Below are 27,629 nucleotides of genomic sequence, written 5' to 3' on the forward strand. Positions count from 1 at the left end.
GCTGGTGGACTTCAAGTGGTGGGAACCTCTGGGGTCTTGACAATTTGAGGTTGAGGGGGAGGATGGGGGTGGGTGGGGCCTCCCAAGCCACTTCAAAGACTGTGGCCTTTATCCTGGGGACCGCGGGAGTCACTGATGGCTTCCCCAAATAAGTCAGAGTGGACTTTAACCCTGTGACCATCTGGTCACCCCACGGCCACTCAGCAGGTCCAGTCTGTACCACACTGCCTCTAGTGGAGATCTCTAAGGATGTCACTGATGGGAGGGTCACCAGGATGACCGAGACTGATGACATAAATGTGCGCTGACCCCACTCTGCGGAACCTGCCGAGGTTCAAGAGTTTGCCCGCTGGTCCAGGAGGGGCAGGGCCAGCCCCCGCCCCCGCCCCCCGTCCACGCCCCCCGTCCACGCAGGCTCTCAGGCCTCGGCTCCTGGACGTGCCGCCTCTGGCCACTAGGGGGCAGTGTCCTGCAGTGGAACTGGCGTCCTACACCTGAGGGCCTTGAGCGAGTACCCTGGGCCTCAGTTTCCTCTTCTGGAAGCTGCAGCGGGGCTATGTAGGCTCAACAGAGCAGCAGAAACGTCCTGAGAACCTGCTGGGGGCTGGCCCTGTATCTTCCTAAATGACCGTCCCTACACAGCTCCCACCAAGCAGTCGGGGGGGTCCATGCCCCCCACCCCTTGGAGCGCCCCTCCACCTTTTTTTTTTTTGGCTGATGGCAGGTGGGATCTTCGTTCCCCCACCAGGGATGGAACCCGCAACCCCTTTAGTGGAAGTGCAGAGTCCTAACCACTGGACCGCCAGGGAAGTCCCAGACCGGCTACATCTTGAAGTGGGTGCTGCCCGCCCCCCCCCGCTAGCCCACGTGGAGGGCCCACTGGACAGCCAGCATCGACCGCGCGACCTGAACAAACCTCCAGGTGACTCCAGCTGAGGCCCCAGACAAGCCCAAACTCCCAGCCCACGGAATCTGAGTTTAAGAAGTGGTGGTTTCAGGTCACGAAGTCTTGGGGTAATTTGTTCCACAGCCAGAGTAATGGGACCCCCATCCTACCCTTGGGAGGGGAGCAGCCCAGGAGTGGGACAGCAGAGTCACCCATCCCCACTGTGACCAGCACTGGGCAGGGGAAGCGCAAGGGCCTGGGGGCCGGGCGGAGGGGCGGGGGGGGGCGGAGGGGCGGGTCCCTCCCGCGGGTCCCTCCCTCTCCCCCTCCCCCTCCCCCTCCGGGTGGAGCAGTCGGGGCCAGGATGCCGGCAGAGCGTCCGCAGGAGCACAGGCACCGAGAGAGTCCTGAAAGTGCCAAGTCCAAAGTCGGGGGAGGCGGGAGGCGAGGGAGAGAAGGGGCGGGCCCAGCGGCCTTGGAATTTGTCCCCGGGGAGCTCTAAACAAGGCGAAGGGCGGGGCGGACTGGGGTGGACTTGATTGAGAGACTCTCTGAGGACGGGGGATGGGGGGGTGAGTGGGGGGAGGGTCCCGGTCAGAGGCCAGTGAACTGTGAGGGGGTTACAGCCCCATAAACACTGGATCCCCCTCCCCTGGTGGGTGGGTCTGCCTTAGGGTGGGGAAGTTCAGCAGGCTCCCCCTCCCCTCCCCCCTCTCCCTCCCCCCCCTCGCCCCCCAGGGCTCTGTTCCGTTTCCTGCCCACCAGCCTTCCAGGGGCTGACCCAGCTCCCCAGACCCTTGACCCCATGAAAGAAATGCCCCAGACTGAAGCAGGCGCTCTGTTCTGGTCACTGACAGGGGGCACTTAGAGGGTACTTTTCCCCGACAGTTGCAGGGAGTAAGCCCACCCTGCGTGTCGTCCTGACCAAGTCGGATTTCTGAATGCCCCCTGGAACAACCAGACACACACACACACACACGTGCGTGCACACACGCACCCCATGGTGGTGAAATACATGGGTACAGGGCTCAGACAGGCCTGGGTTCCACCCCTGTCCATCATTTACCAGCTGTGAACCCGGCCAAGTCCCAGACCCTCTCTGACCCTCAGTTTCCTCCTCTGCAGAGTGGCGTTTCTGAAGGCACCTGCTTCATGGGATTGTTGAAGAGCACCTGAGCCCCGGGGCACAGAGGCCCTCACGTGGTCGGCATTATTCACCAGCCAGCACCTTTCAAGTAAGGATTTTAGAAATTCTCTCTGAGCGAGGGGAGGGAGGAGGGGGTGTTGCCGAAGTATCGGCTTCCCTGGGCACCGAGGCCGAACAGAAATAGAGACAGGGATTCGGGAGGAAGAGAGAGATGGCTTTATTTTTCTGCCAGGCAGAAGAGAAGACACAGCAGGCTACCGCCTCCAGAGCTGTGCCCTCCCTCCTTGGGAATCAGGGAAGATTTTATATGTGAGGCTCGCTGTCCGGGGTATAGGATAAGGATCAAAGTCGTGAAGGTCTTGCATTCTTCCTTTCCTTTGCATTATTTCAAAACAGTCATAGCTGGCGTCAGGCCTCCCCGGTAATTGGGGTCCGGCAGTCTGGTAATTGTGTCCGTTTGCCTCTGGTTTATTGGCTGGTGACCTTGTTTCTGAAATGCAAAAACTATAGGGGGTGATTTCTTACCACGGGCATATAGAATGCAAGTGCAGGGACATAATAAGGTTAGGGGGTGAGAGGCACGGGATGAGTTAGGGGTGATGGGTACCAAATGTAAATCACATAGTGTCAGGGAGTGAGGTTAGCTTTGTAAAGTACAAATCTAGTTACTACAAATTAGTGATGGTTAAAGTAAACCAAGGCGTGATTAACTCTTTCAGGCCAGGTTATGTTTCTTCTCTAGCCTGTTCACTGTTCCCTTTATTGCCCTTGTTCTCAGGGGAGGGAAAACTTCATTTCTATTTTTGCTGCAACAAATTCCCCACTGCTAGTTCATTCCCTCCATATCAATGGAGGAAGGGAAACGGGCGTCGTTCTCGTCTGGCTGAGGACAAAACCTCAGTTTTGCTCCACTTGACAAACACCAGCTGTCCGGCCCAGGGGCCCATCTATCTCCTATTTCAAATCCCCCCTGAGAGACGTGAACCCCAAGAAATCTTTACTGGGAGGATGAGGGACGACGGTCTGTCTTCTGCAGCTTCCTCAGGCTGGCAAGGGGTTCGTAGACCCTACCTAGTTGGGGTCACAGAGCTCTCACCCTGTCTTATTAAGGGCCCCAGGGTGACTTCTGTTGTTGTTTTGGCAGGATCTGTTCTGAGAAATGGCTGGAATCTTTGCATCATCATTATCTTGATGTGAACCTATTGTAATCTGGAAGAGACAGAACTTAGCAAGTAGTTTATAAAACAGAGGCCAAAGATTAATAAAAGAATTATTGCAGCTGGGGGCCCAAGCAGCATGAAGAGGCATGTAACATTTGGTAGTAATTCTGATCCTGATCTAGATAGAGTCAGTGCTTGTGTTACCCTGTCTAAAGGAATGGAGCCATTTGGGGATATATATAATTTGATGTCCTCTTCTATTAGCCCAGTTTGATTGATGTAGGTGTAACAGACCCTGTTAGAAGTATTTGGAGGCGTGACAACCTAAACGTTAATAGACAAAATAGATCTCATTTCTTTTTAGGAGAATAAGCCTGAAACCCAGTCTAGGCCTGGTGCTTTGGGGAGACTTGTAGCCAGGTAGCCGGTTATCTAGTTTCATCCAAGTAGGTTTTAACCTTTGATGTGGTATTAATATATAAATAACAGGAGCTATTGGTCACTACATATGTGTTTTCTCTTTTTGTTAACATATGGTCTAAAGCAATTTTATCGTCTCAAAGTGGAATAGCTACAAGAGGAGACCTTTAAGAAGTAAGGTTGCAGTTACCAGCTGCCAGCAGACATTGTTCTGAAATTGGACGGTGGCATCCCATATCTAAAACAGCTTAGAAAACTCAAGTTCTTAGCAATAAAAGGACTTGCCTAAAATCACACCATAGTGTCACCGTTCATGATGTCAGTGTTTCTCTGGGTATGAGAAGATGCAAGAATTGGGGCTCGTAAGATCTTCTCCTGAAATTAGTTAACTATCTGAAAGCCTGTCCTGTCAGTTTTTCCCAGAGCACAGAGTCCCTCATTTCAGCTCTCCACCCTAAAGTCCTTGTAGAGGGTGTTGAAGGTCACCAGCTACAACAGCTCATGATTTAATCCTTGTAGAAGTAGATGGCAAGTGTCAGTTTTCAGTCAGCAGGGCCCCTTTATGGTTGTAGTTTCAACCATGGTTTGGAGCATTTCCTGACCATTTTGTCCCATGGTGTTAGGAATGCTCCTTTCCAGGTCTGGTGAAGATTTTGCTGATAGGCCACTCCATGTGCTATTACTGGACTAGACCTTTACTAGTATCCAAAAGTCTCTGGACCACCTGTCTTCCTAGTATCTTATGGTCCAGGACAGTATTCCCTCTTGTTGCTTCTTCTTATATCTAGAGTTAGACTACTGCAATCATTGATCTCATATGGAACTATATATCATCATTTTATCAGAGGCTCGGTCACACACTTGGTAACATAAGAAACGATAATTTTTTTGAAATAGGCAAAATACAAATAACATAGCTGGCAGTATTAATAAAGTCATAAGTAAGAATTCAGCCAAGAACTTCCATTAGGGGCAGCCCAGTATATCCCTGGTCGTCTGACTTAGTCTGTTCTGTACCAATCCCTATTCTTCAGGGAAATTATATATTGGCATTGTCCGTAAGGTACTCAGCTCAGTTTTTTAGTGTTACTAGACTGATTATCTTTAGTATGATTTAATTGTCCCCAGCCTTTAGAGGAGCCTTGAACCTTAAATTACCATAGCCTGGTGTTAGTTACATAAATCCATCCCATAATTGTGGGAGGTTTTATTCCTTGGCTGAAATTTTGCTTGTTGCTCTGATTGAACTTTGAGTAATAGAGGAAAATTCATATTTATGGTCAGGGTCAGAGCAGGTATTATTAATTGGTCAGGGGAGGGGATCTCATCTAGTCATATCAATAGTGGCCTGAACATGACTATAATTTTCCTTTTAAGATAAATTTCCTAAGAGTCAGCCAATTAGAGCCTCGGAGTGGAGAAATCCACTCAGGTAACCCAGAAGTACTAGACATAGGTAATTGGCCACAAACCCAACAATTGGATTGATTTTTAAAACTAGAATAGCATCCTGCCTATGATAGAAAAACATTTGATTCATATGCAAAGGTCCAAGAAGTCAAGAAAACATTGTAAATGAGCATATGAGTCAGGTCCAGGATCTTGGGTAAGCTGTCTACTTCTGATGTTGTCTTTTTCTCATCCTGGTGTGAGTGTAGTTTCTCCTCTGTTTCAGCGTTGTTTTAAGGTGATTTTGAGGTCAGCCATCCTCTCCATAGGCCAGTCCAGTGCAGGGGCACTTTGTGAGTGGAAATTAATCCAAGAGTTAATTCCCTTTAGTTTTACTGTGTATGAGCTAGTTCAGAGTACCTGATAAGGGTCCTTCCATCCAGTTTGGAGATAGTCCTTTAAATTATGTCTTTTCCAGTATGTATAATCCCCTGGTTGTAGGTCGTGGGGTATCTGATCTTCATCCAAAGAAAAATTACTGAGATAAGCTTTAGAAACAAACTTAGAGTGTCCTTTAATAATTCAATTAAACTTTTTAGCAATATAACATAACTGCAAGGAACTATCTGGGAAGTGAGTCTTGGTAAACACAGACCTTAATTAACAAAACTAGAATTTAATATTCAGTAAAACAGAATTTTTTTTCTTCATTGTGAGGGCATTAACCCTGCAACCAGGGAAGGCTTTATCCCATCAAATAAAAAATAAGGTTTATCAGGGAGCCGGAAAAAGCCAAGCAGCCGTCTTGGATTTTCCATAGCCCTGACTGTTTGATTTACAGCTATTGTTTATCCATTTTAAATTCCCTGATTTAGGAGTAGACTGTTTTCATGTTTTAAGGACAATCAGGATGGCAGAAGTCTGACAATGAGAGGTTAATTTTTGTAGAAGCAGAATGAACTTTATCTATGTGTGCCATGATCTTCATAGATCATTGTGAAATAATACTTATTTACTTTACCTAAGTAACAAAAGATTTTAAAAGCAAATGTAAATCACTTAAAGGCAAAGAAATTTACATAGTCTGTTATTAAAGCAGCATCCCAAGAAAACTTTGTTCTCTTAACAGAGAGACAGAACCAAATTTCAGTCTGGTCTCAATAAACTTGGCCTTATGATTTATATAACTGTAATTTATCATATAGGCTTTTTGCTTCCTGAAACTTTTAGAAGGAGTCTCAGACTGAACTTTTAAAAGACCTCTCAGGAAAGTCACACCAAGGGCTTGTCACAGATTTCACTTACCAGATTTAGGTGAATTCCTCCCTTTTCAAGGTCCTGAAAATACCTTGAGATTTCTGTACCTGTTAGTGAGGTAGCCTTCCTAATTTATCTGATAAAGGTGCTGGGGACCTAAGAGTTTCCAATCTCTGGAGGGAGCAGATAGAGAGAAAAGATAAATGTTTTAATTTTACCCGTAGGTGTAAATTACCAAATTGTTGTAAACCATAAGTAGCTTGAGGAGAAGAGCTTCTTTATATCCAGTTTAGCATTATGGTCTGAAAGTCAGAAACTTGTATTTATCCAAAAGTCCTTTTTATAAATCTTCTTGAAGAGGAAGCATCTTTGCAAAAGCTTCAGAGTGAAACTAAGTGTCTCTAATGAGAAAAAACTTATGGCAAGTTTAGAAATCTGATTACAATGTAATTTACAAGGTAACTTGGTTACTGTTGTGACATATGATGCTTAAGATAATAACTAGAATTATGACTGATAACATTTTACCAGGACATAATCAGAATTTTTTGAAACTCCATATAATTTCTAGAATATCTATATTAGTAACAATTACCATACACTATAACCTAAGAAGATTTATTACACATTTGACAACACTTCCCATGTAATTTTAACATACCAAATGAACCTAATTAGTGTAACATCTCTCTTTGTGATGTTTCAGAGGCCCTTTGAATCACCCCAAAGTTAGCTAGAGGTCAAAGAAACTTCATTACAATTTGATTTGGGAAGTTTTATCAAAAAAACAAAAGAGTTTAGAACAGTCAGTCAGATAAGATCATACTTTGCTATGAAACAATTGTTTTTCACTTAGCCAGAGTGACAATAAAAGATTTAAAGGCAAATATCCAACTGATCACTTAAAAGGTAAAGAAGCTTAAAATCTGTCATCCAAGGCAGTTCAACACCTTAAGAAAACTTGTACCATGAATAAAACTCTTTTCTCAGGGTCCACTTTCCACAAACCTTTTTTATCACTTTCTGTATCCATCACTTTATTTTCCCATTCAGAAACAGCCACCTGTAAATCAGACCTACTTCCTTTTCCCTTAAAAAAATGCAATTCCATTCCTCATACCTTCTTTACTAAAAACACACATCCTACTTTCCTTAAGCAACCATGAACTGTCCTTTATATCAGCACTCTGTAGATTGGTGAACGTACATCCAAATAATAACATTTAAAGAATGTGCTTTCTTATAGAAAATATCTCAGTGTGGCACCAAACACATTTTTTAATAGTTCTAAACCTTTTGTTTCTCTGTACAAGGAAGCCGATGTTCAGTAATTAATGTTTCAGTATCTTATTTTATTTGGAAATGGCCTAGTTATTTAATAACTTGCATCCTTTAACTTAATTTAGCACAACTCTAAATTTTCAAGTTGTCAAATATCTGGAGAGATCATTCTTAAGTAAATATTCCTACAACATAAGTATTCCTAAAAAGTTCACCCGAAGCTCTTATCTCATTTGCAATTTTTTTCCTTAAAAGTTTCTTCACATCGAGTTATTTTCATTGCTGACAAATTTGTAACAGATATAATATCTTATTTAGTTTATATTAAACCTAGGCACAATAAAAGTATTATACTTAATGTTGATGGCTCTAAAGACATGTCTATATTAATTAGATTAACAAACATTAATACCAGGTATTGATTTAATATTGAATATTTCCCAGGTCACGTGAACCTGAAATTTATTTAATTTTTCTTGTATTTAGAATTGTTTGATTTGTAAGTGCTTACTTTTCTTTTAAGCCAATTAAATAGAGCTCATTTACAAATTAACCTCAGCAATATTATCCAAAGACAGAAACATATACTGAGACATACACAGATATCCAGACAGACAGAGATCTCATAGTTTCCACTTGAGATTTAAAATGTCTCTTTGCCTCTTTCTTTTTTTTTTTTTTTTTCTTGGCTTGAAGTTCTACTAATTAACCCAAGGCTGAAGTCTCAGGCAAAGTGGGCTGTTTGTAGCTCAAGGACACAATAAGAGTTAACTTCAAGCTCTGTCCTAGGCGTATTTTTGTTCTCTCAGGGTCAGAATTTTGAAGAAAAGTACTTTAACAAGCTAGCTTTTTCTAATTGCACATGCAAAAGGAACTGGTTTTGCACTTTTAAGAAAAGCTTTAACCAGTTTTCTCCAGAGTCTAAAAGAATATTGTGGCCATACTGTCAAAAATCATCTTTCTCTTTCTGTGGTCATGGTTTCACAGCTAAAATTTAAACCAGATAATGCTCAAATTGGCTCTGATAACAGGGGCAGACTGGCTGATAAAATGTTGTCCCAGCAGGGATTGTCCCTCTGGGGAGGTGCGGTCTTAGTTTGATCAGAAGAATATGCGAAGTAAGGGAACTTGCAGGACTTGGGGAACCTTCCCACTCCCCTGAGAGTTGGGAGAAGTTAGAAGAGGATCATTTAGAATGTCAGGAGACTTTTGTTTCTTTTCTTTTCTTTCCTTTTTTTTTTTTCCTGATTCCTCAGGCTTTTGATTATGGAGCTACCTACAGCACGATTATAATAAAAGGGGCATAAAGTCCTGAACATAAGGGAACCTCAGTCCATTTTTCCCATCCTGTGGCAATAAAGATCTAATTGTAGGAGACCCATTTTCAGGCCATTTTTCTTTGTCATTGGATCATAGCTATAGGTCCACCAGTCATTCAAAATTTTCCCTAAGTGTTCCCAGGTGGGTGGAACCTTAGAGGAAGCGCTTCCCATTTTGGCTCGAGCAGTTGGTAACAGACGTTTGATATTAGCACGCTCAAATCAAAACATAAACCTTCACCTCATCAGCTGGAAGTCACACATAAAACATAAACCATAAAAGGAAACAGCAAAGGGATGCTCAAAAAAGAAAAAGAGAAACATATGGCGGAGACCCGCCCAAACGTGATTTCCGAGTCCCACTCGACCTGGACCGTTGCCCCAAAGCGGCGTCTTACATCAGAATCTCCCTTTGCAGGGAGCATTCCACATCAGAATCTTCCCTTTGCAGGGAAATCCTCAAATTGGTACCTTAGTTCCCCTTAAGGGGACCGTCAAAGGTCACGGTGTGCACTCCGGGAGACTCACCGTAGGTGCTGACGGGTGCGTCGAGACTTCCGTTCGCCCTCTTTCTGATCCTCCAGTATTCAGTGTTTTCTCGGAGCGGAAGTCCAGGCCGGCGCGGCCAAGAGAAGAGAAGGTGTCGTCAAGGCAAAAGGAGCCTCGGCAGCTGCTAGGTCAGCCTCTCCCCCGTCCTCCGCCGCCGAGTCGACAGGCCGGGTGTGATGGGGCACAGCCCTGCGGCAGGGAGTTCCTGGCGATCCGGCCTCGGAGAAATCCTCCAACCCTCCGCTCTCCCGAAGGAGCCTGGCGTGCAGAGAGATACCCCCGAGCTTCCGATCAAGCCGAGGGGCCCTGCGGGGCTGCCTGCCCGCCAGCAGACCCCGGACAAGCCCCCATTTTGTTGCCGAAGTATCGGCTTCCCTGTTCACCGAGGCCGAACAGAAATAGAGACAGGGATTTGGGAGGAAGAGAGAGAGATGGCTTTATTTTTCTGCCAGGCAGAAGGGAAGACACAGCAGGCTAGCGCCTCCAGAGCTGTGCCCTCCCTCCTTGGGAATCAGGGAAGATTTAATATGTGGGGCTCGAAGTCCGGGGTATAGGATAAGGAGCAAAGTAGTGAAGGTCTTGCATTCTTCCTTTCCTTTGCATTATTTCAAAACAGTCATAGCTGGCGTCAGGCCTCCCCGGTAATTGGGGTCCGGCAGTCTGGTAATTGCGTCCGTTTGCCTCTGGTTTATTGGCCAGTGACCTTGTTTCTGAAATGCAAAGACTATAGGGGGTGATTTCTTACCAGGGGCATATAGAATGTAAGTGCAGGGACATAATAAGGTTAGGGGGTGAGAGGCACGGGATGAGTTAGGGGTGATGGGTACCGAATGTGAATTACATAGTGTCAGGGAGTGAGGTTAGCTTTGTAAAGTACACATCTAGTTACTACAAATTAGTGATGGTTAAAGTAAACCAAGGCGTGATTAACTCTTTCAGGCCAGGTTATGTTTCTTCTCTAGCCTGTTCGCTGTTCCCTTTGCTTTCCTTGCTCTCCGGAGAAGAAGAAAGAAAAGTCTCACCTCTATTTACATTGCAACATGATTCACTCTTTCAAGCCAGGTTATGTTTCTTCTCTAGCCTGTTTATTGTACCCTTTATCTTCCTTGTTCTCAGGGAAGGGAAGACTTCACTTCTCTTTTTGCTGCAACAGAGGGAAGGGAGCCAGGCGTGTGTGTGTGTGTGTGTGTGTGTGTGTGTGTGTGTGTGTGTGAACACCCCGTGGATCATAAATGCAGACTCGTTGTGTCTATACTCGCCTGTGGCTCTGTGTCCAGTCCCCACCCCTGTGAAGCCTCGGGAAGGTTGCAGATGGACAGCCCGGCGTGTCCTCCGTTTCAGGCCGTGCCGGGCCTCCCTGTAATAAAGACCTGTTTCTTCCTGGCTGCACACTTGGCCTGGAGACTGAGGGCTCCCTGAGCAATTCTGAGCTCCCGCCTGCCCGCCCTGGACACACTCAGGCCTTCTGTTTGGCCACAGCGGCCTGTGGGACGCTCACAATGCGGCCCTGTTCTTCCCTCGGCTCAGCCCCCGCCCCTGCGGCCTCTCTGGGAGGAGGTTCTGCGAGCTGGGGGCGGCTGCCTTTACCGGTTTCCAGGAAGACACGCGCGCTCGCGCTGCGTGTGGCTGGAGACGGGGCACCTCCCCGTTGGGAGCCGCTTGGAATTAGGGGGTGATTTGTTAAGGGCAAAACACGTGTTCCTCAGGCAGGGCCGACAGTCAGCTCGCTCAAGGGCAGGCTTCCCTCTGAGCCTGGCACATGCCGAGCCCACTCGGACGCTGGGCCTTTGCATGGGCTGTTCCTCTGATCTTCGCGGGGCTGCCCCTCGGTCGCCTGCAAGCCTGAGCTTAAGCCGTTCCTCCTTGGGTTGGGATCTGCCGCTATTGACCGCTGTCTGTCTCGCGGCCCTGTTGGATTTTCCCCATTTATTTAGCATCTGTCTTGTCCCTTGAGAGGGTGAGCTTCACGGATCAAAGAGCTGTCTTGTTCATGCCCCGTCCCCAAAGCGCAGCACGGTGCCTGGCTCAAGAAGGCCACAGTCGAATCTAAAATATGACACAGATGAACCTATCTACGAAACAGAAACAGACTCCCAGACATAGAGAAGAGTCTTGTGGTTGCCGAGGGGGAGGGGGTTGGGGGAGGGATGGTGTGGGAGTTTGGGATTAGCAGGTGCAAACTACTGTATAGAGAATGGGTCAACAACAAGGTCCTACTGTAGAGCCCAGGGAACTATATTTAATATCCTGGGATAAACCATACTGGAAAAGAATATATATATCTGTATAACTGAATCACTTTGTTGTATAGCAGAAATTAACACATTGTACATCAACTATACTTCACTAAAATTAAAAAAAAAAAAAAAAAGGCCAAAGTCAAGATTTACTAGATGAACGAATGAATAAACCAACCACCCTATTGAGAAATCAACCTATGAGTCAGTGAGGCCTGGATTCAATGGATCAATTACTGCGTTAATGAGATCAGGGCACCCAGGCAGGAATCTTTGCCTGATACGTCTGTTTAATCATCTGATCTTCCCCGCTTCACCTCTAAGCCCTTCCAGGGCAGTGGAGAGGCGGGGGGTGCACAGATGGAGCTAAAGCCACGAGAGAAGGAGACAGGCAGGAAAAGAGGCCGGTGCTTCCCTGGAGGAGCGGGGACTGGGAATGGGGCTCTCAAGGGAGGGCTGGTCAGGGAAGGCTCCCTGGGGGAGGTGAGACAACCCCTGGGTGGAATCCCCAGAGAGGTACTGCTGTTCAGCAGGGGGTGGGAGCTGTGTGGAGCTAGCCTTGGGCTCAGCAGGGTTGGTGCAAGAATGAGGCCTGGATTTGCTCTGCACGGTCTCAAGAAAACCAGGGTCAGTAGTGGAAGCCCAGGAGGACCCATTTCATTTCAACACAGGGGGACGTGTCCCAGGACAGCGCCATGCAAAGATGGAATGAACTGCCAGAGGAAGGAATGAGCTCTCTGTCCCTGGAGGTACGTAAAGCTGCATAAGGAGAGGAGTGAGGGGTTAGCCTAGGCAGGAAAGCTGCAAAATCTGTTCTAATCCAGAGAATCTACAGATCTATAATAGAAAACCGTCTAATACAGGCAGAAGAGGTATTTATCAGGTAATATCCATACACTACTAATATAAATATGCATACAGATGATCATCACAGTTTTGTTTTGTTTTGTTTTTAATAATGGAAAACATCTTGTCTCCTAAATTCCACCTTTTGAAAGTTATCCTTATGCAATCAGCATGTGTGTATTCAGGCCCTTGGCTATAAGAATGCTCAATGCAGTATTGTTTGCAACAGAGGAAAAATTGGAGACCGCCTGAAAGTTCATTTATATGTTTATTTTCTGTCTCCCTCTAGACTGAGCTCCAAGAGGGTGGGCCCTTGTCTGTCTCATTCACTGCTCTATCTGTCATATCTAGTGGGTATACGAGATACAATGCAATCTTTTTTTTTTTAATTTTTGTATTCTTTGACGAGAGGGAGGGAAAGGGAGAGAGAGGGAGAGAGAAATGCAAGAAATGCATCAAAATGTTAACTGCGATTGTTCCTGGGAGATGGAATTAAAGGTAATTTTTGTTTTATGCTTTGTTGTACTATCTACAGAAAACATGTATGATGTTTATAATGTGAAAAAACTTTAAGTAAAAATAGAATGACATCAGGGTAAAAAAAATTGCTTCATTTGCTGAGCTCGGAGAATGGATTTTTAAAGCCAAACCGAATCGCGTAAGACTATCAGAACGTCCCTGGTGGCAGCCTTTTGCCATCTGGCTAGGATAACACAAGAACAATCAACTCATCTGGGTGGGGAAGAAAATAATTTGCAGTTTCGCAGTGGCCGCCCCTAAAACCATGCCCTCCTCCCAAGGTGGCTTTTTTATAACCTCCTTTGGCTGCAGACTTGACATTTATCTGTGCTAACAAGGCATCCATGCTGTTTGGGTATTCCAAAGCACTTCTGCTCAAGGCAGATAACAAAACACAGATAACTCCACCAACAGGTCTCTGCCTTTGAATTTGTCTTCCAAAACAAGCAAGCCCTCTCACTATTTGGGGAGAAACCGACCTGTTGTGAATTGTTCAAGACTGTGAGATGGCCCTCTCCATTCCTCCAGGGCCAGAGGGATTAGCTTCCACGCGGGGCTGCTCAGAAGGATGGCGGCCACCCGCTAGAAGTCACCACCACCACTTATCATCTGGGAAGGTACAGAGCTCCCTATCACTGGAGGTGTGCAAGCCAAGGCGGGGAAACCCCTTGTCAGGGGCATTATATAGGGAATTCGAGGGTCAGGTTAGGGGCCGTGCCAAGGGCTGAATTGTGTTTCCCCCAAATCCAGATGCTGCAGCCCTAACCCCCTGTACCACAGAATGTGCCTCTATTTGGAGATGGACCTTTAAAGAGGTGATCAAGTTAAAATGAGGTCACTAGGGTGGGCCCTAAGCCAATAGGACTGGTGTCCTCATAAGAAGAGGAGATTAGGACCCAGACGTACACACAGAGAAGGTGATATGGAGACACAGGGAGAAGAGAGCCATCTGCAAGCTGAGGAGAGAGGCTGCAGAACAACCCTGCCTTCACCTTGATCTTGGACTTCCAGCCTCCGAAACTGTGAGAACATGAGTTTCTGTTGCTTAAGCCCTGTCTCTGTGGTCCTGTGTTGTGGCGGCCCTGGCAGAGAGGGTACCAGTGTCTCCGCTGTCCGGGTGAGAGAGCCGTGCTGGCGGGGCGGGGGGAGGGCGAAGTGATACGCCCAGGGTCCCACAGCTACTGGCAAGTCCAGATTCTAATCCAGGCAGACCTGCCCCAAGTCTTTCTGCTGTACTTGTGATTCGCCATGACGGACGCCCTAGCAGGACTTTGTACAAGATTCTAGAACTGTCTAGAGGAGGAAGGGGACTTGGGGACACCCAGGGAAGCCTTCCTAGAAGAGGTGTCGCTTAAGCCAGGCTTGGAGGAATAAACCCTCAGGAGGGGGGAGGAGGAGACCATCATCCTCCAGGACAGCACAGAACCTCCTGCCAATCCCAGGGCTCGGCTCCCGGGAGCGTGTGCACGTGCTCGCACGTGACAGGATGTCCTGTCACGTTGCACAGAGAGAAGCACGTGCAGACACCACCCAGCCCGGCAGTGGGCTCCCAGGTTCTGACTCCTGGAAAGAGGCCTGGTTCAAATCGCAGCCCTGCCTCTTTCTGGCTGTGTGCTCTCAGAGAAGTTATACAGCCTCTCTGAAAAAACTGTTGAAGGTAAACTCCCTTCACAGGATGCATTCGTTCCTCAGGTGTGTATTTCTCGAGCACCTGCTAGGCGCCAGGCGCTGCTGTAGGCACCGAGGAAAGAGCGGGGGGGACAGAGTGCTGCTCAAGTGGACCTATCGTGCTAGCGAAGGACCCACAGGGAGGAGGGGAATGCAGCCACGTGGCCAGGGAGGCCTCTCTGCAGAGGCGGACTCTGCAGAAGTCTGTGGGTGGAGACGAGCAACAGACAGCGATGAGGGCGCGGCGCTCACCGGCCGGCCAGCATCCTGGCCGTGCTGTTATTTCGAGTCACCCCTCCTCCTTCTCCTGCTGCTGCAGCTTCCGTCCGGCCACTCCTAGGATCGCCCATCCCAAGCATCTCTCCAAACCACCCGCTACTTTCTTGACATCAAATCCAAGAAACAAGCCCTCCTCTTGGCTTAAACCTGAAGTGCTAGTGACCAGAAGGGACCTCAGAAAGGACCGCACGTCTCTCTCACCTCCCATGAGCTCCTCATTTTCCCCAACCTGGAGACCAGGGGCCCCTGTCTGGTGTCCCTGCTGTTGAAGAGATGGCTTCCCAGGGAGCTGGCACCCCGTATTGGAGGGAGGCTGAGGCAGCCACCCGGCTCTGATGAGCCCTGCTCAGATCCCAGGGCTGGTTCCCCTGCCAGGGTGACAGAGCCATTCCCGCAGCTGGGTCGGGGGGGTGCAGAGTCCTCCAGGGGAAGCTGGAACCAGGCCAGTCAAGGAGAGGCAGGCGAAGGAGCCCACTAGCTCTCTCTGGGTTCTCGCTTTTCTTTCAAAGCCTCCAGCCCATTGCCCAGGGTGGGGGCAAGGTGCACTCAGCCTGCTGGAAAAGTCCAGGCTTCCTTCTTGCCAGCTGCCTCCTTCTTGGAGAAGCCTCCATGACTGGAAAAGCCAGGGTGCTCAGAGCCAGGTGGGACCTGAAGATCAAACCTACCAAGCCCTTTCCCTATTTTTACATCAAGTTGTTTGGGAACTTTTGGTTGTTGAGTTGTAATAGTTCTTTATATAGTCTGGATTTTAATTTCTTATCAGATGTATGATCTGCAAATATTTTCTTCCATTCCATGCATTGTCTTTTCACTCTGTTGATGGTGTCCTTTGATGCATAAAAGTTTTTAATCTTGATAAAGTCCAATGTACCTATTTTTTCTTTTGTTGTCTGTGCTTTTGGTGTCATATTCCAAGAAATCATTGCCAAATCCAATGTCATAAAGCTTTTCCCCAGTGTTCTCTTCTAAGCGTTTTATAATTTTAGGCCTATGTTTAGATCCATTTTGAGTTAATTTTTGTATATGGTGTTAAATAAGGGTCCGACTTTTTTGTTTGTATGTGGATATTCAGTTTTCCCAACACCGCTTGTTAAAAAGACTGTCCTTTCCCCACTGGATGCTCTTGAAACTCTTATTGAAAATCATTTGCCCATGTATTCGAGGTTTTATTTCTCGGCTCTCTATTCTATTCCATTGGTCTACATGTCTGTCTTTAAGCCATTACCACGCTGTTTTGATAACTGGAGTTTTATATTATAATAAGTTTTGAAATCAGGAAGTGTGAGACGTCTAACATTGTTCTTTTTCAAGATTGTTTTCACTATTCAGGGTCTGTGAGATTCTATATGAATTTTAGGATGGATTTTTCTATTTCTATAATAAGTGTTATTGGGATCTTTGTGGGAATTGCACTGACTCTGTAGATCACTTTGGGTAGTATTGATATCTTAACAATATTAAAGATAAATTTTTTTAAATGGCCTTTAGTCATGCAGCTGCTGTGGAAAACAGTTTGGCAGTTCCTCAGAAAGTGAAACAGAATTACCAGATGACCCAGCAATTCCACTCCTAGGTATGTACCCAAAAGAAGTGAAAGCAGGAATCAAACAGATACTTGTACAACAGTGTTCAGCATTATTCACAACAGCCAAAAAGATGGAAGCAGCCAAAGCATCCATCAGCAGATGAATAAACAAAACATGGTCAATCCATATGATGGAATATTATTCAGCCATAAAGAGGAATGAAGTTCTGACACATGCTACAAAATGGATGTACCTTGAAAACACCATGCTAAGTGAAATAAGCCAGACACAAAAGAGCAAATACTGTGTGATTCTACTTATATGAGGTACCTAGAATAGACAAATTCACAGAGGCATAAAGGAGAAGAGAGGTTATGTGGGGTGGAGGGCAGGGAGGAGTGGGGAGTTATTATTCAGTGTGTCAGAGTTTTTGTTTGGGATGATGAAAACAGTTGCGGAAATAAATAATGGTGATGGTTGCACAACATCAGGCTATTATAATTTTTAAGTGTTTTTTTTTTTAAATCTTGTTTCTCTCTTAGGCAAATTAAAAGTTCAGCAAAATGCAAATAAGTGTGCTCCTGCTGGGGTGAGATGAGAGGTGAATTTTTTCTTTCTTTTCCTATTTTATTTTATTTTTTATTTTATTTTTTGGACGTGCCACCCGGCTTGTGGGGTCTTAGTTCCCTGACCAGGGATCGAACCTGTGCCCCCTGCCGTGGACGTGCTGTGTCCTAACCACTGGACCGCCAGGGAATTCCCTTTCTATTCCTGTTTAAAAATGTTGATGTGCTTTATTGTATTGCTTTTGTAATAAACTCTATGTACGTGTAATTGTCAACACATCCAATGGAGCTACTTTCCTTATCACCTTCTCACCATTCCAGCCCGATCCCAGATACCTGGGACCTAAGCTTATCCCGGGTGCACAGTATGCAGTTGACAACTGTCCTTCCTTGTTATTCTGAGCCAACAAGACTCAGGCAGGGAACAAGGCACACAGGTGAAAGCGCAGGCCTGACCTCCCCACATCTTGGTGACTCAGTGGCTATAATCGCGTCTCCTCCTCCCAGCCCCTGCCCCGCACAGATCAGCCTCCAGGGTGGGGAGGAGGACCACAGAGAATGTCTGTTTCCCCACAGGCTGGGAATGGCCGTCTCCACCCAGACGCAGATTCCTGAAAACACCGTGGCAAGGAAGCTCTGATGAAACGGGAAGGCACCCCGTGTCAGCTATCAGTAATGCCACCACGGAACAAGATCTGCAGGCTCATCAGCCCCATGGCTTCCCGATCAGGGGAGGAGAAAAGGTTTGGGAGTCCATTTAGGGCTGCTGACTCTGTGTCTCCCCACCAAGGACATTTTGTTTAAGACTTTCATCTAGCGGCTTCCCTGACGGTCCAGTGGTTAAGACTCCGCACTTCCACGGCAGGGGGCACAGGTTCGATCCCTGGCCGGGGAACTAAGATCCCACATGCCGCCTTGCCATGCGGCGAGGCCAAAAAATAAAAATAAATAATAAAAAAAGACTTTCCTCGGGGCTTCCCTGGTGGCACAGTGGGTGAAAATCTGCCTGCCAATGCAGGGCACACGGGTTCGAGCCCTGGTCTGGGAAGATCCCACACGCCGCGGAGCGACTAGGCCCGTGAGCCACAACTACTGAGCCTGCGCGTCTGGAGCCTGTGCTCCGCAACAAGAGAGGCCGCGACAGTGAGAGGCCCGCACACCGCGATGAAGAGTGGCCCCCGCTTGCCGCAACTAGAGAAAGCCCTCGCACAGAAACGAAGACCCAACACAGCCAAAAATAAATTAATTAATTAATTTTAAAAATTAAAAAAAAAAAAAAAAAGACTTTCCTCTAGAGTCACCATTATTTCCTAAAAGAAAAAAACATTTAAACATAGGAAGGACTTGACCTCAGGAGACGGAAAATAAGAAAGGAGAGTTGTCAACTGCACACTGTTTCCAAAATAATTTTGAAACAATGTATCTTAACAGTTTGTTTGAAACAACCCAAGTAGTCATTGCCAGATGAATAGGTAAACAAAATGTGGGATAGCCATACAATGGAATAGTATTCCCTCAGAATCCTGACACATATGAAGATGTGCATGAACCTCAAAAACCTGATGCTCGGTGAAAGACTCTAGACACAAAGCGCCACGGACTGTATGATTCCCTTTATCAGAAATGTCCAAAATAGGGAAATCGATAGAAACAGGGAGTAGATTGGTGGTTGCCAGGGGCTGGGGGAGGGAGGAATGGGGAGTGACTGTTAATGGGTACAAGGTTTCTTTTGGGAGTGATGAAAATGTTCTAGAATTAGACAGTGGTGATGGTTGCACAGACTTGTGAATATGTCAAAAACCACCAAACTGTGTACAGTACTTTAAAATAACAAATTCTATGTTTTGTGAATTATACCTAAATTAAAAGTACGGTTTAAAAAAGTAAATGTAGGAAAACAGTTTGTGAATGTACCCAAATGACAGCCTTGAGTTTATCTTGTGATTCTCGAGGCACAGAGCACTGGGAACCCTCTTCACTGACTGTTCATCTTGAGTTGTTCTGCTGCACGGATTTTGTAACTGTTAACAAATCCATTTTCACAGATATGATTAATCAAAATAGAAGTGAGAGAGCTCACTTGTCCACTCAAGGCAGGATATTCTGAGCTGTCAGTGGTCGAGGGCTGGTGGGATGGGGTCAACCCGGCAATTCTGGTCCGCCCTGAACTTGGCAGAGGGCAGAGAGGGGTGGCCAGGTACGGACCACGGCAGCGGCGCACTCAGATGGACGTCCACGTCTGCACGTCTTCAGCGCGGATGGTGGGCACTGCTCCTTTGGCCCCTTCTGCCCGCCCCTCCCCGGATCCCCTGAGGCTGTCCACGGAGCCTCCGTCCACCATCCTGTTGGGAGTAGGTTTTTGGTGTCCAGCGTAAACCAGGAGCTGCATGTCACACGGGGACCAACAGGGAGCCGCAGGGTCGCACAAGGCAGTGGGCCCACCACGCAGAAACCCTGCGTAGAGGCTCTCTGGAGGCTGGGGCCCTGGCTGCCCGTCTGGGTTGCAGAATGAATGGGCGGGCGGAGGCAGAATCAGCTCTGAAGCAGGGGTTGTGCAGCCCCTGCAGGCAGACGTCCACCCTGCTGAAGCTCTTGGAGGTCTCAGGACCCCTCCGGGCGATTCAGGGGTACTTGTGGGCTGCGGAACCAGCAGCCTCAGGGGACAGAGTCCCAAGCATGCGCCTGCCTGGTCTGTTCTCACCTCCCCGGCAGACGGGAGCCCTAGGTCATGCCAGCCACGTGTACATGGGGCTGAGTTGAGCACGGGCACACGTGCAGTCGTGAGTGATGGTGAGTGTGTGTGAGTGTGTGAATGCCGCGTGTGCATGAAGGGTGTCGGTGGGCACGTGTGTGTTTGCTGGGGAGCGAGAGAGAGTGTAAGGGTTTTCCACGGCTGGGGACAGGGCTGGGAACAGGGAGGAGGGGGCTGCTGGTGGGCTGCAGGGGGTCTCCCCATCTCCAGCAGCTGCCCAGGCTTCTGTGTGCTCTGGTGGGGCTGCCCAACCCTTGGTGGCCAGACTCTTCTCTCCAGGCCGCCTCTCCCTCCTCCCTTCCCCGCCTACACCCCACCTCCACCCCCGGGCACCCCGTAGTCTCTCTCTCTGTCTCCAGCCCTGTCTGTGGGCCTTCCGACCTCCATCTCTCTCCTTTCCCCCCCTCCCCCCCTCCGTCTGTCTCTCTGTCTCTGTCTGTCTCTCTCATTCACCTCCCCTGGAAGGAAGAGCTGGCCCAGGCCCTGCCAGGCTCTCTGGCGGCAACAGTCCAGCTGTTCGCAGGTTTTAGGGGGCCCCAATGACTGCATTCAGGTGGATGGGCCACTCTGGGTGTGGGGACAGACACGATAATTAAAGAGCGTGCCGGCAGCCAGCACAGCTGGCACCGGGGTGCCCGGGAGAGTGAATGAAAGGGAGCTATCTGCTCTGGATGCCCCACGAGCCCGCCCACGGAGCCTGGGGCTCCAGAGAGCCCAGACCAAGAACCTGCAGGAGCGCAGCCTTGTGTCTGCTCACCTTCCCACCCACAGAGCCCCGTGCGCGTCCCGGGCACACTGCGGTCACAACCCCATCTCATGGGTGGGAAGACTGAGGCCGAGAGTCAGTGGATGGCCTGAGGCCACACAGCACAGCGAGGGCCATCGAGACTGGGGAGAGCCCCACTCACCTCGTGAGTGAGGGGAAGGCCTGGTAGCCAAGGGGGACTGTCCACCCTTCAGTCACCAAACGTCCCCTGACGCTTCCATCACCACCTAAGAGGCCCGACTAAGTAACCTCCCAGAGCTGAGTTCTCTCCCTGGGAAGAACTCTGAGTCGGATATAAAGATACTGAAAAGTTCTCCACCCTGTCTCATTCACTCACTCATTCATTTATTCCACGAACACTCACTGGGCCCTCCCAAACCCGAGGCGTGCGTTGGGCCCTGGGGACCCACAATGAACCTGGACTTGAGAAGTGGTGATGGGGGGGCCATGGGGCCCTCCAAGGCCCAGCCTAAGGCCGCTGCCTCAGGAAAGCCTTGCCTGACCCCTCCCCAAGCCCCCGGCCCTCCCGCCTGCCTTTTGGTGGAGGGCGCTGGCCGCGGCTGTCCGTCTGTGTCCCCTGGCCTGTGGCCTCGTGGGCCTGGCATGGGGCCTTCCCATGGCAGTAACTCAACAGTGCTGTCTGTATAAGGGGTGCTGACAGCATCTTCTAGGTGAAATGCGAGGGTTCATGCACGGGTGAGGGGTTATGAGAGTTAGCACTTCAGACTGGCGGGGGGAGGGAGGGAGGGGGAGCAGGGGCAGGGGTGGCTTCGGGAGGCCAGGGCAGTGGCCTGGCCTTGGACCGCGAGGACGCTGCTTCTGACTTGGATCTGCCCCAGACGGGCCCTGCCCTCCTGCGCTGACCTTGGCCTTTCCGGGAGGCCGGCCACCCCCCCACCGCAGAGCCTAGGGATGCACTCGTGCTAGATGTTCACAGACGGGGAAACTGAGGTTCAAAGAAGTCATCCGTCCAGATCCACAGCTGCCCAGAAGCAGAACTGGAATTCAAATCCAGATGTGTCTGACTTCTCCCACTGAATGAAACAGCCTCCCGTGGGTCAAGCCTAACAAAGTAATAATAATAGTAGCAACAGCAACAACGGTCCTCTGCAGATGAGCTTCCGTGTTTAAACGTACTTTCTCTGGGATTTCCCTGGCGGTCCAGTGGTTAGGACTCCGCTCTCCCACAGAAGGGGGCCCCGGTTCAATCCCTGGTCAGGGAACTAAGATCCTGCACACCGCATGGTGTGGCCAAAAAGTTAAAATTTAAAAAGATAAATAAACACATGCACTTTCTCAAACTTTATCTCCCTGGAAGCTCACTGCAGAGCTGTAGGGAAACAGGCTCAGAGGGGCCGCACTGGGCCCATTCCCCCTCTCGGGAAGCGGCAGATCCAGCGCACGGGAGGCCGGGCCGGTTCCTGGGTGGAGCTGCGTCAGGACAGCTGGGCAGGGAAGGGCCTCCCACCCACGCTGCAGGCGCTGAGGCAGCCCTCCGGCTCCCCCTCGGCGGCCAGCCAGCCGCGACTGCCTGCAAACTCACTGGGAGGCCTGGACATCAGGGTGGGAGTAACAGCCCCTGGGAGGCGGGGGACCAGCCCGGTCACACACTCCTGCCCAGCACACCCCCTCCTCCGCTCGGGCTGCGTGTTCCAGCCAAGCTCGCGTGCAAAGCCGCCAGGGTCCATCCCTCTCTGACCTGTTTTCCTGGCAGCTGCTGTCAGGGTTAGGTCAGGCCAGCCCTGGGTGTCCTGCCAAAGCAGAGGTGGCCGTGGGGTCAGATGCAGCGTTCTCTGCCCTCCCTGCCTTTGCACACCCCGTCCCGTCCACGGCCGAGAAGTCTTCTTTCTCCTCTCGGCTCTCTTGTCAAACTCTGACCCAGCTGTTGCAACCCTGCCGAATGACACCATCTCCAGGAAGCTTCTGGACTCCCCCAGGTGGAATTAGTCTGGCAGCTCTGCCCCTGCTGTTGTTGTCATTACGGGTTTAGCCATCTCTCTGGCCGTCCTGGTTACAGCAGAGGTCCCCAACCCTGTCGGGCGGCTTGACTCACTCTTTTTCCTGGGGGGGGAGGTCACTTTAAATCAGGGCATGTGAGGGTATGGGGGTTCCAGACTCAAGTGTGGGTCACGCAGAGAGAGAGAGAGCTACGGAGATGTCCGGTCAGATCGAGGGGCTCAATGGCCACTTCACGATGGGAGGAGGCCTGGCTGCCACCACACAGCCCACAATCCAACAGCCTCTGCAGCGATGGGTCAGGGTGCCCTGCTCTGCCCGGCAGCTCAGCTGACCCCTTAAGAAGCTCAATTTCCTTGAATAAGCAGACATCAGACATACTCTGGTCCATGCATGGTTCTCTTGCTCCCCTTGGCAGTCATGCAAGGTGGGTAGTACCGCTGTACCCATTTTACAGATGCGGAAACTGTGGGGGGGGCACAGAAAGGTCAGGAAGCTTGCTCGAGGTCACACTGCTAGTATGTGGCAGAACTGGGATTGCAACTCCGGCCCTCCGGTGCTGCTGCCCATCTCCTTCACGAAAGCCCTTTGTTCACCACCGAGGACCAGCTCCCCCTGGAAATCAGAACCCAGAGCAGGGAGGGCAGGTGTGGGGGCCAGGAGCACTGGTGTCAAATGTGACAGTCCAGCCTCCATCGGCCAGCATCCTTCTGCTTGTGTGGCTTTAGGCAAGTTGCTTAACCTCCCTGGGCCTCAGATGTCTCCATTCTAGAATAAGAATAGGACAATACCACCCGTTCAGCATGCACTGAGCACCTGCTGTGTGCCGGACCCAGTTCCAGAACCCGGGAACACAGGCGTGATCAGGACAGGCAATACTGTCTCCCCAGGAGGTAGGAAGGACAGAGCTGCGGACGTACCTCGTCCACCGCAGCCAGGACAAACACCTTCAGAGGTGGGCGGCTCTGTTTAATGCTCCACCGGGTCTCGCAGATTGTGCCTGAGGAGAGTGAGGGTTTGGACAATGCAGGGGGGAGGGGATGCCAGGTGGGAGCAGTGCATAAGCAAAGGCAAGGTGGCCGGGATGGGTGGGCAGCCCAGGGTGAGGTGCCCCTGCTCTAGGTGCTGAGCGTGAGGCCCTGGGGTTGCAGTGTCCTCTCTGCATCCCCGGGGCGGGGGTGAGGTGACAAGTGGCAGCGTCAGGCTGGCAGTCCCTGGGCATGTCCCTCGGCGCTGGAACCCCCGTCTGATAGCTTCCCCATGAGTTCCCTGGACTGTTCCCAGCAGATCAAACCCACCTGCCTGGCAGGACCCAAAGCAGAAACACCCATGGGTCCCAGCCGAGAAAATCTCTCTTTTGTTTTTAGAATCACTTTCTCTCTGAATATAAAAGCGATACTTGTTTGCCGTCAAAATAAAGTTGGAAAAGCTAGAAGGAGACCAAACTCATATGAAAAATCACGTGATCACCCCATCCAGACCCCCCAGAGACAAACCTTATTAATATGTTGGCAAACAGGCCCTCCCCACCTCACACCGGGTGTTTCCTGTACACTTTTCAAGACGGTTGAGATCAAGCTGTACCTGGAATTTGGGGTTCAGCTCTTCTCACATAACATATAACATGCCAGCATCTAAAATCATTTCTGATTCTTTCCGATTACAAAATTATGATCTGCTCGTTGTAAAAACAAATCAAGCGGGACTTCCCCGGTGGCTCAGTGGTTAAGAATGCACCTGCCAATGCAAGGGACACGGGTTCGAGCCCTGGTCCGGGAAGATCCCACGTGCCGCGGAGCAACTAAGCCCGTGTGCCACAACTACTGAGCCCGTGTGCCACAACTACTGAGCCCGTGCGCCACGACTACTGAGCCTGCGCTCTAGAGCCCGCGAGCCACAACTACTGAACCCGCGTGCCACAACTACTGAAGCCCGTGCACCTAGAGCCCGTGCTCCACAACAAGAGAAGCCACCGCAATGAGAAGCCCGCGCACCACAACGAAGAGTAGCCCCCGCTCGCCGCAACTAGAGAAAGCCCGCGCGCAGCAACGAAGACCCAACGCAGCCAAAAATAAAATAAATAAATAAATAAAATTTAAAGCAAACAGAAAAAACAAATCAAGCACTTACAGAGATGTGGAACAGAGAAAGCCCAAGGGAAAAAAGAAAGTGAAAGTGTCTCATGGTCCCCAGCCGGGAGGCGATGTCACTAAGGATAGCTGTGTCAACCCCCCCACGAGTGTAGACCAGCTGAGGCTTCAGGATCATGTGTGGTCTGGGTTCAGATCCTGCCTCCACAGGCAGCTCATTAGCTGACCTCTCTGGGCCTAGTTTTTGTTTTGTTTTGTTTTTTAAAGTTTGTTTTTATTTTTTATTTTTGTCCTCACCACGCAACTTGTGGGATCTTAGTTCCCCGACCAGGGATTGAACCCGGGCCCTCGGCAGTGAGAATGCCGAGTCCTAACCACTGGACAGCCAGGGAATTCCCCTGGGCCTAGTGTTTTATAAAGTGGAATTGATCACTGAGACCTACCTCATAAAGTTGCTGGAGGAATTAATGAATGAATGGAAAACATGTCCATAAATGACTGAAAATAAGCAAGTGCTGAGAACAGTACACAGCAAGTGCTCAATCAATGTTCGGTTGTGCAGTAAACACCCAACAGAAGCTGTAGTGGAGTGTCGCGGCGTGCCAGGTAATGGCTTTACATCCACAACTCATTTCCTCCTCCCCAGGACCCCACAAAGTAGGTATTTTTTTTTTAAACTTTTCAAAAATTGAAGTAGAGTTGCTGTACAATATTCTATAAGTTTCAGGTGTACAACGTAGTGATTTACAATTTTTAAATGTTATACTCCATTTATAGTTATTATAAAATATTGGCTATATTCCCCATGTTGTGCGATATATCCTTGTAGCTTATTTCATACCTAATAGTTTGTACCTCTTAATCCCCTACCCCTATACTGCCCTTCCCCCCGCCCCAGTGGGGAGAGGGGAGGGGGGGTACTTTTAGTATCTGAATTTTCCGGATGTGAGAACAGAGGCTGAGAAAGGGCAGTGTCATAGCAGCACTATTCACAGCAGCCAAAAGGTGGAAACAGCCCTAACGTCCGCAGACAACGATGGATAAACAATATACATGGTCTATTCATACAGTGGAACGTTATTTATCTGTTTCAAGGAATGAAACCCTGACGTACACGCTGCAACATGGATGAACTTCGAGAACGTGATGCTCAGTGAAAGAAACCAGTCATAAAAGACCACGTATTGTGTGATTCCATTTGTATGAAACGTCCAGGAGAGGCAAATCCATAGACACAGGGAGCAGACAGGTGGCCGCCAGGGGCTGGCAGGGAGGGTGCTGGGGAGTGACTACTTCAAGGGTGCAAGTCTTCCTTGGTGGTGATGAAAATGTCTGGAACGAGATAGAGGGGGCAATAGGGAGGTTTCAGTGGGATCCAGGCAATTCTGAGAAAGGCAGTGGGAAATGTTTATTCACTTGCCTCCCAGGCTACTTTTGCAGTATCTTGAAAAGCTGATTATGGATGAAGAAATATGTCAGAGAGATAGTAATTGAAAAGAGCAAGCATCAGTGTTGAGGCTGGCACGTAGGAAACACTCAACAGCTAGGAGCCATTATTATTATTTATTTGGGCTTTTCATGTTTTGCCCACGTAGGTTTCCATGCACATAGAACATTTCTGGAAGGCTACACAAGAAACTGTGGACACTACTTAGTTCCTTCCAGAGATGAGCAGGGAAAGAGACATTTCACCTAATACCTATGTGTTCTCTTGAAATTTTTCATCAGGAGCATGTATTACGTTTATGATAAAGTAGTTTAAAACACAATTCTACTCCGAAATAAAAAAAATGTTAGTTATTTTAGCCCTCTCAATTAACAGAAGAGGAAAATGGTGCCCCGACCTCACTTCCTCCAAGAAGTCCTCCTGATGTCTAGGCACACTGCCTCTCAGCCGCAGAAGGATCCCACTGCCTGTTACAGTTTCCTTGGCTGCCTCTCCCATGAAACTGGAAGGGCCTGTAGGGAAGGGCCTGTTTGACTCATTCCTGAGTCCCCAGGGCTCAGTCTTGAGTATAGCTGAGTGAAGGAATGAGGCTCGGAAAGGTTAAGCTACCCACCTGAGATGACACAGTAAGTGGTTTTGTAGGGCGAGACCCAGGTCTCTGGACTTGGATTCCACTGCCCTCACCACACCCCCGCCTCTCTAGGACAGGCCTCATTCTCCCCATTGCAGGAACACAGTTCCTGCCCAGTCACCATAAATTTCCAAAAGAGGCCACCTGGGAATCATCCAAATGGCTGCCAGCCCTGGCTGGTGCAGCTGCTATGGTATTTGGGGTTTGGGAGGAAAGGTTCTCAGGCCCCAAGAGGCAACTGGGGATGCCCCAGGCATGGAAAATGCCAGACAGTGTTCCAAGCAGAGCCAACTAGGAAAGCCACAAAAATAAGTGTGGTTTGTCCTCCTATGTTATCTTATCCGACACGTCAAAATTGAGATTTCAGCCTTCTAATTTTAGGCACAAACTTTTCTGATATGGCAGAGTCCTTCCCAGGCAGAGCAGCTGCCACTGCCTGCACCATTTTGCTGATGAGAAAACTGAGGGTCGGAGAGGGTTAATGCCTCACTCCAGATCACAGAATTTTAAGTAGAAGAGGTAAGAGTTAAATCGCCCCTTTGGAGGCTAGAACGTGTCTGTGGTCACGGTGGCACCTCATACACAACGTGGCCCGGAATCAGGATGCCTGGGTTTCCAATCACTCCGCCCTCCCAGGCTGCTTGAGAATTAGGTACGAGCACTTAGGTCAGGCCCTGGCCCAGAGGAAGCCAGTGGCTCTTGCAGAGACAGAAGTTTGGGGTCCGTATGTCCTTTACTGGTGATCTTCCCAACATCTGCTCGGCTGCCCTTTGGGAAAATCAACCTCTCACCCTCCATCGCAACAAGAGTAGGGACTAGACTCCAATCCTGCCTAGAAGATCAGGAGGCTTCCAGCAGCGCTGCCTACCTCAGGAGCAGCACCGGGCCTGGCTGTGGCCCTTCCTCCCTGCCGGCCAGCCAGCCTGCCTGTGCAAAGG

The 27,629-nt window shown here is 49.2% G+C and overlaps 2 long non-coding RNA genes across 2 annotated transcripts; one reads left to right on the forward strand and one right to left on the reverse strand.

The window, feature by feature from the left end:
* Nucleotides 1–727: 727 nt before the first annotated feature.
* LOC309661003 lies at nt 728–18,299 on the forward strand. The gene is made up of 3 exons (XR_014263777.1): nt 728–976; nt 2,014–2,121; nt 12,317–18,299. It is a non-coding gene; the product is annotated as an uncharacterized lncRNA (long non-coding RNA).
* On the reverse strand, nt 2,129–25,950 carry LOC309661010. Its single transcript, XR_014263788.1, has 3 exons — nt 22,267–25,950; nt 10,431–11,454; nt 2,129–2,523 (listed from the first exon to the last, which is right to left on the reverse strand). It is a non-coding gene; the product is annotated as an uncharacterized lncRNA (long non-coding RNA).
* Nucleotides 25,951–27,629: the final 1,679 nt, after the last annotated feature.

The sequence above is a fragment of the Balaenoptera physalus genome (assembly GCF_965194825.1).
Source record: "Balaenoptera physalus genome assembly, chromosome: 5".
Classification (NCBI taxonomy): Eukaryota; Metazoa; Chordata; class Mammalia; order Artiodactyla; family Balaenopteridae; genus Balaenoptera; species Balaenoptera physalus.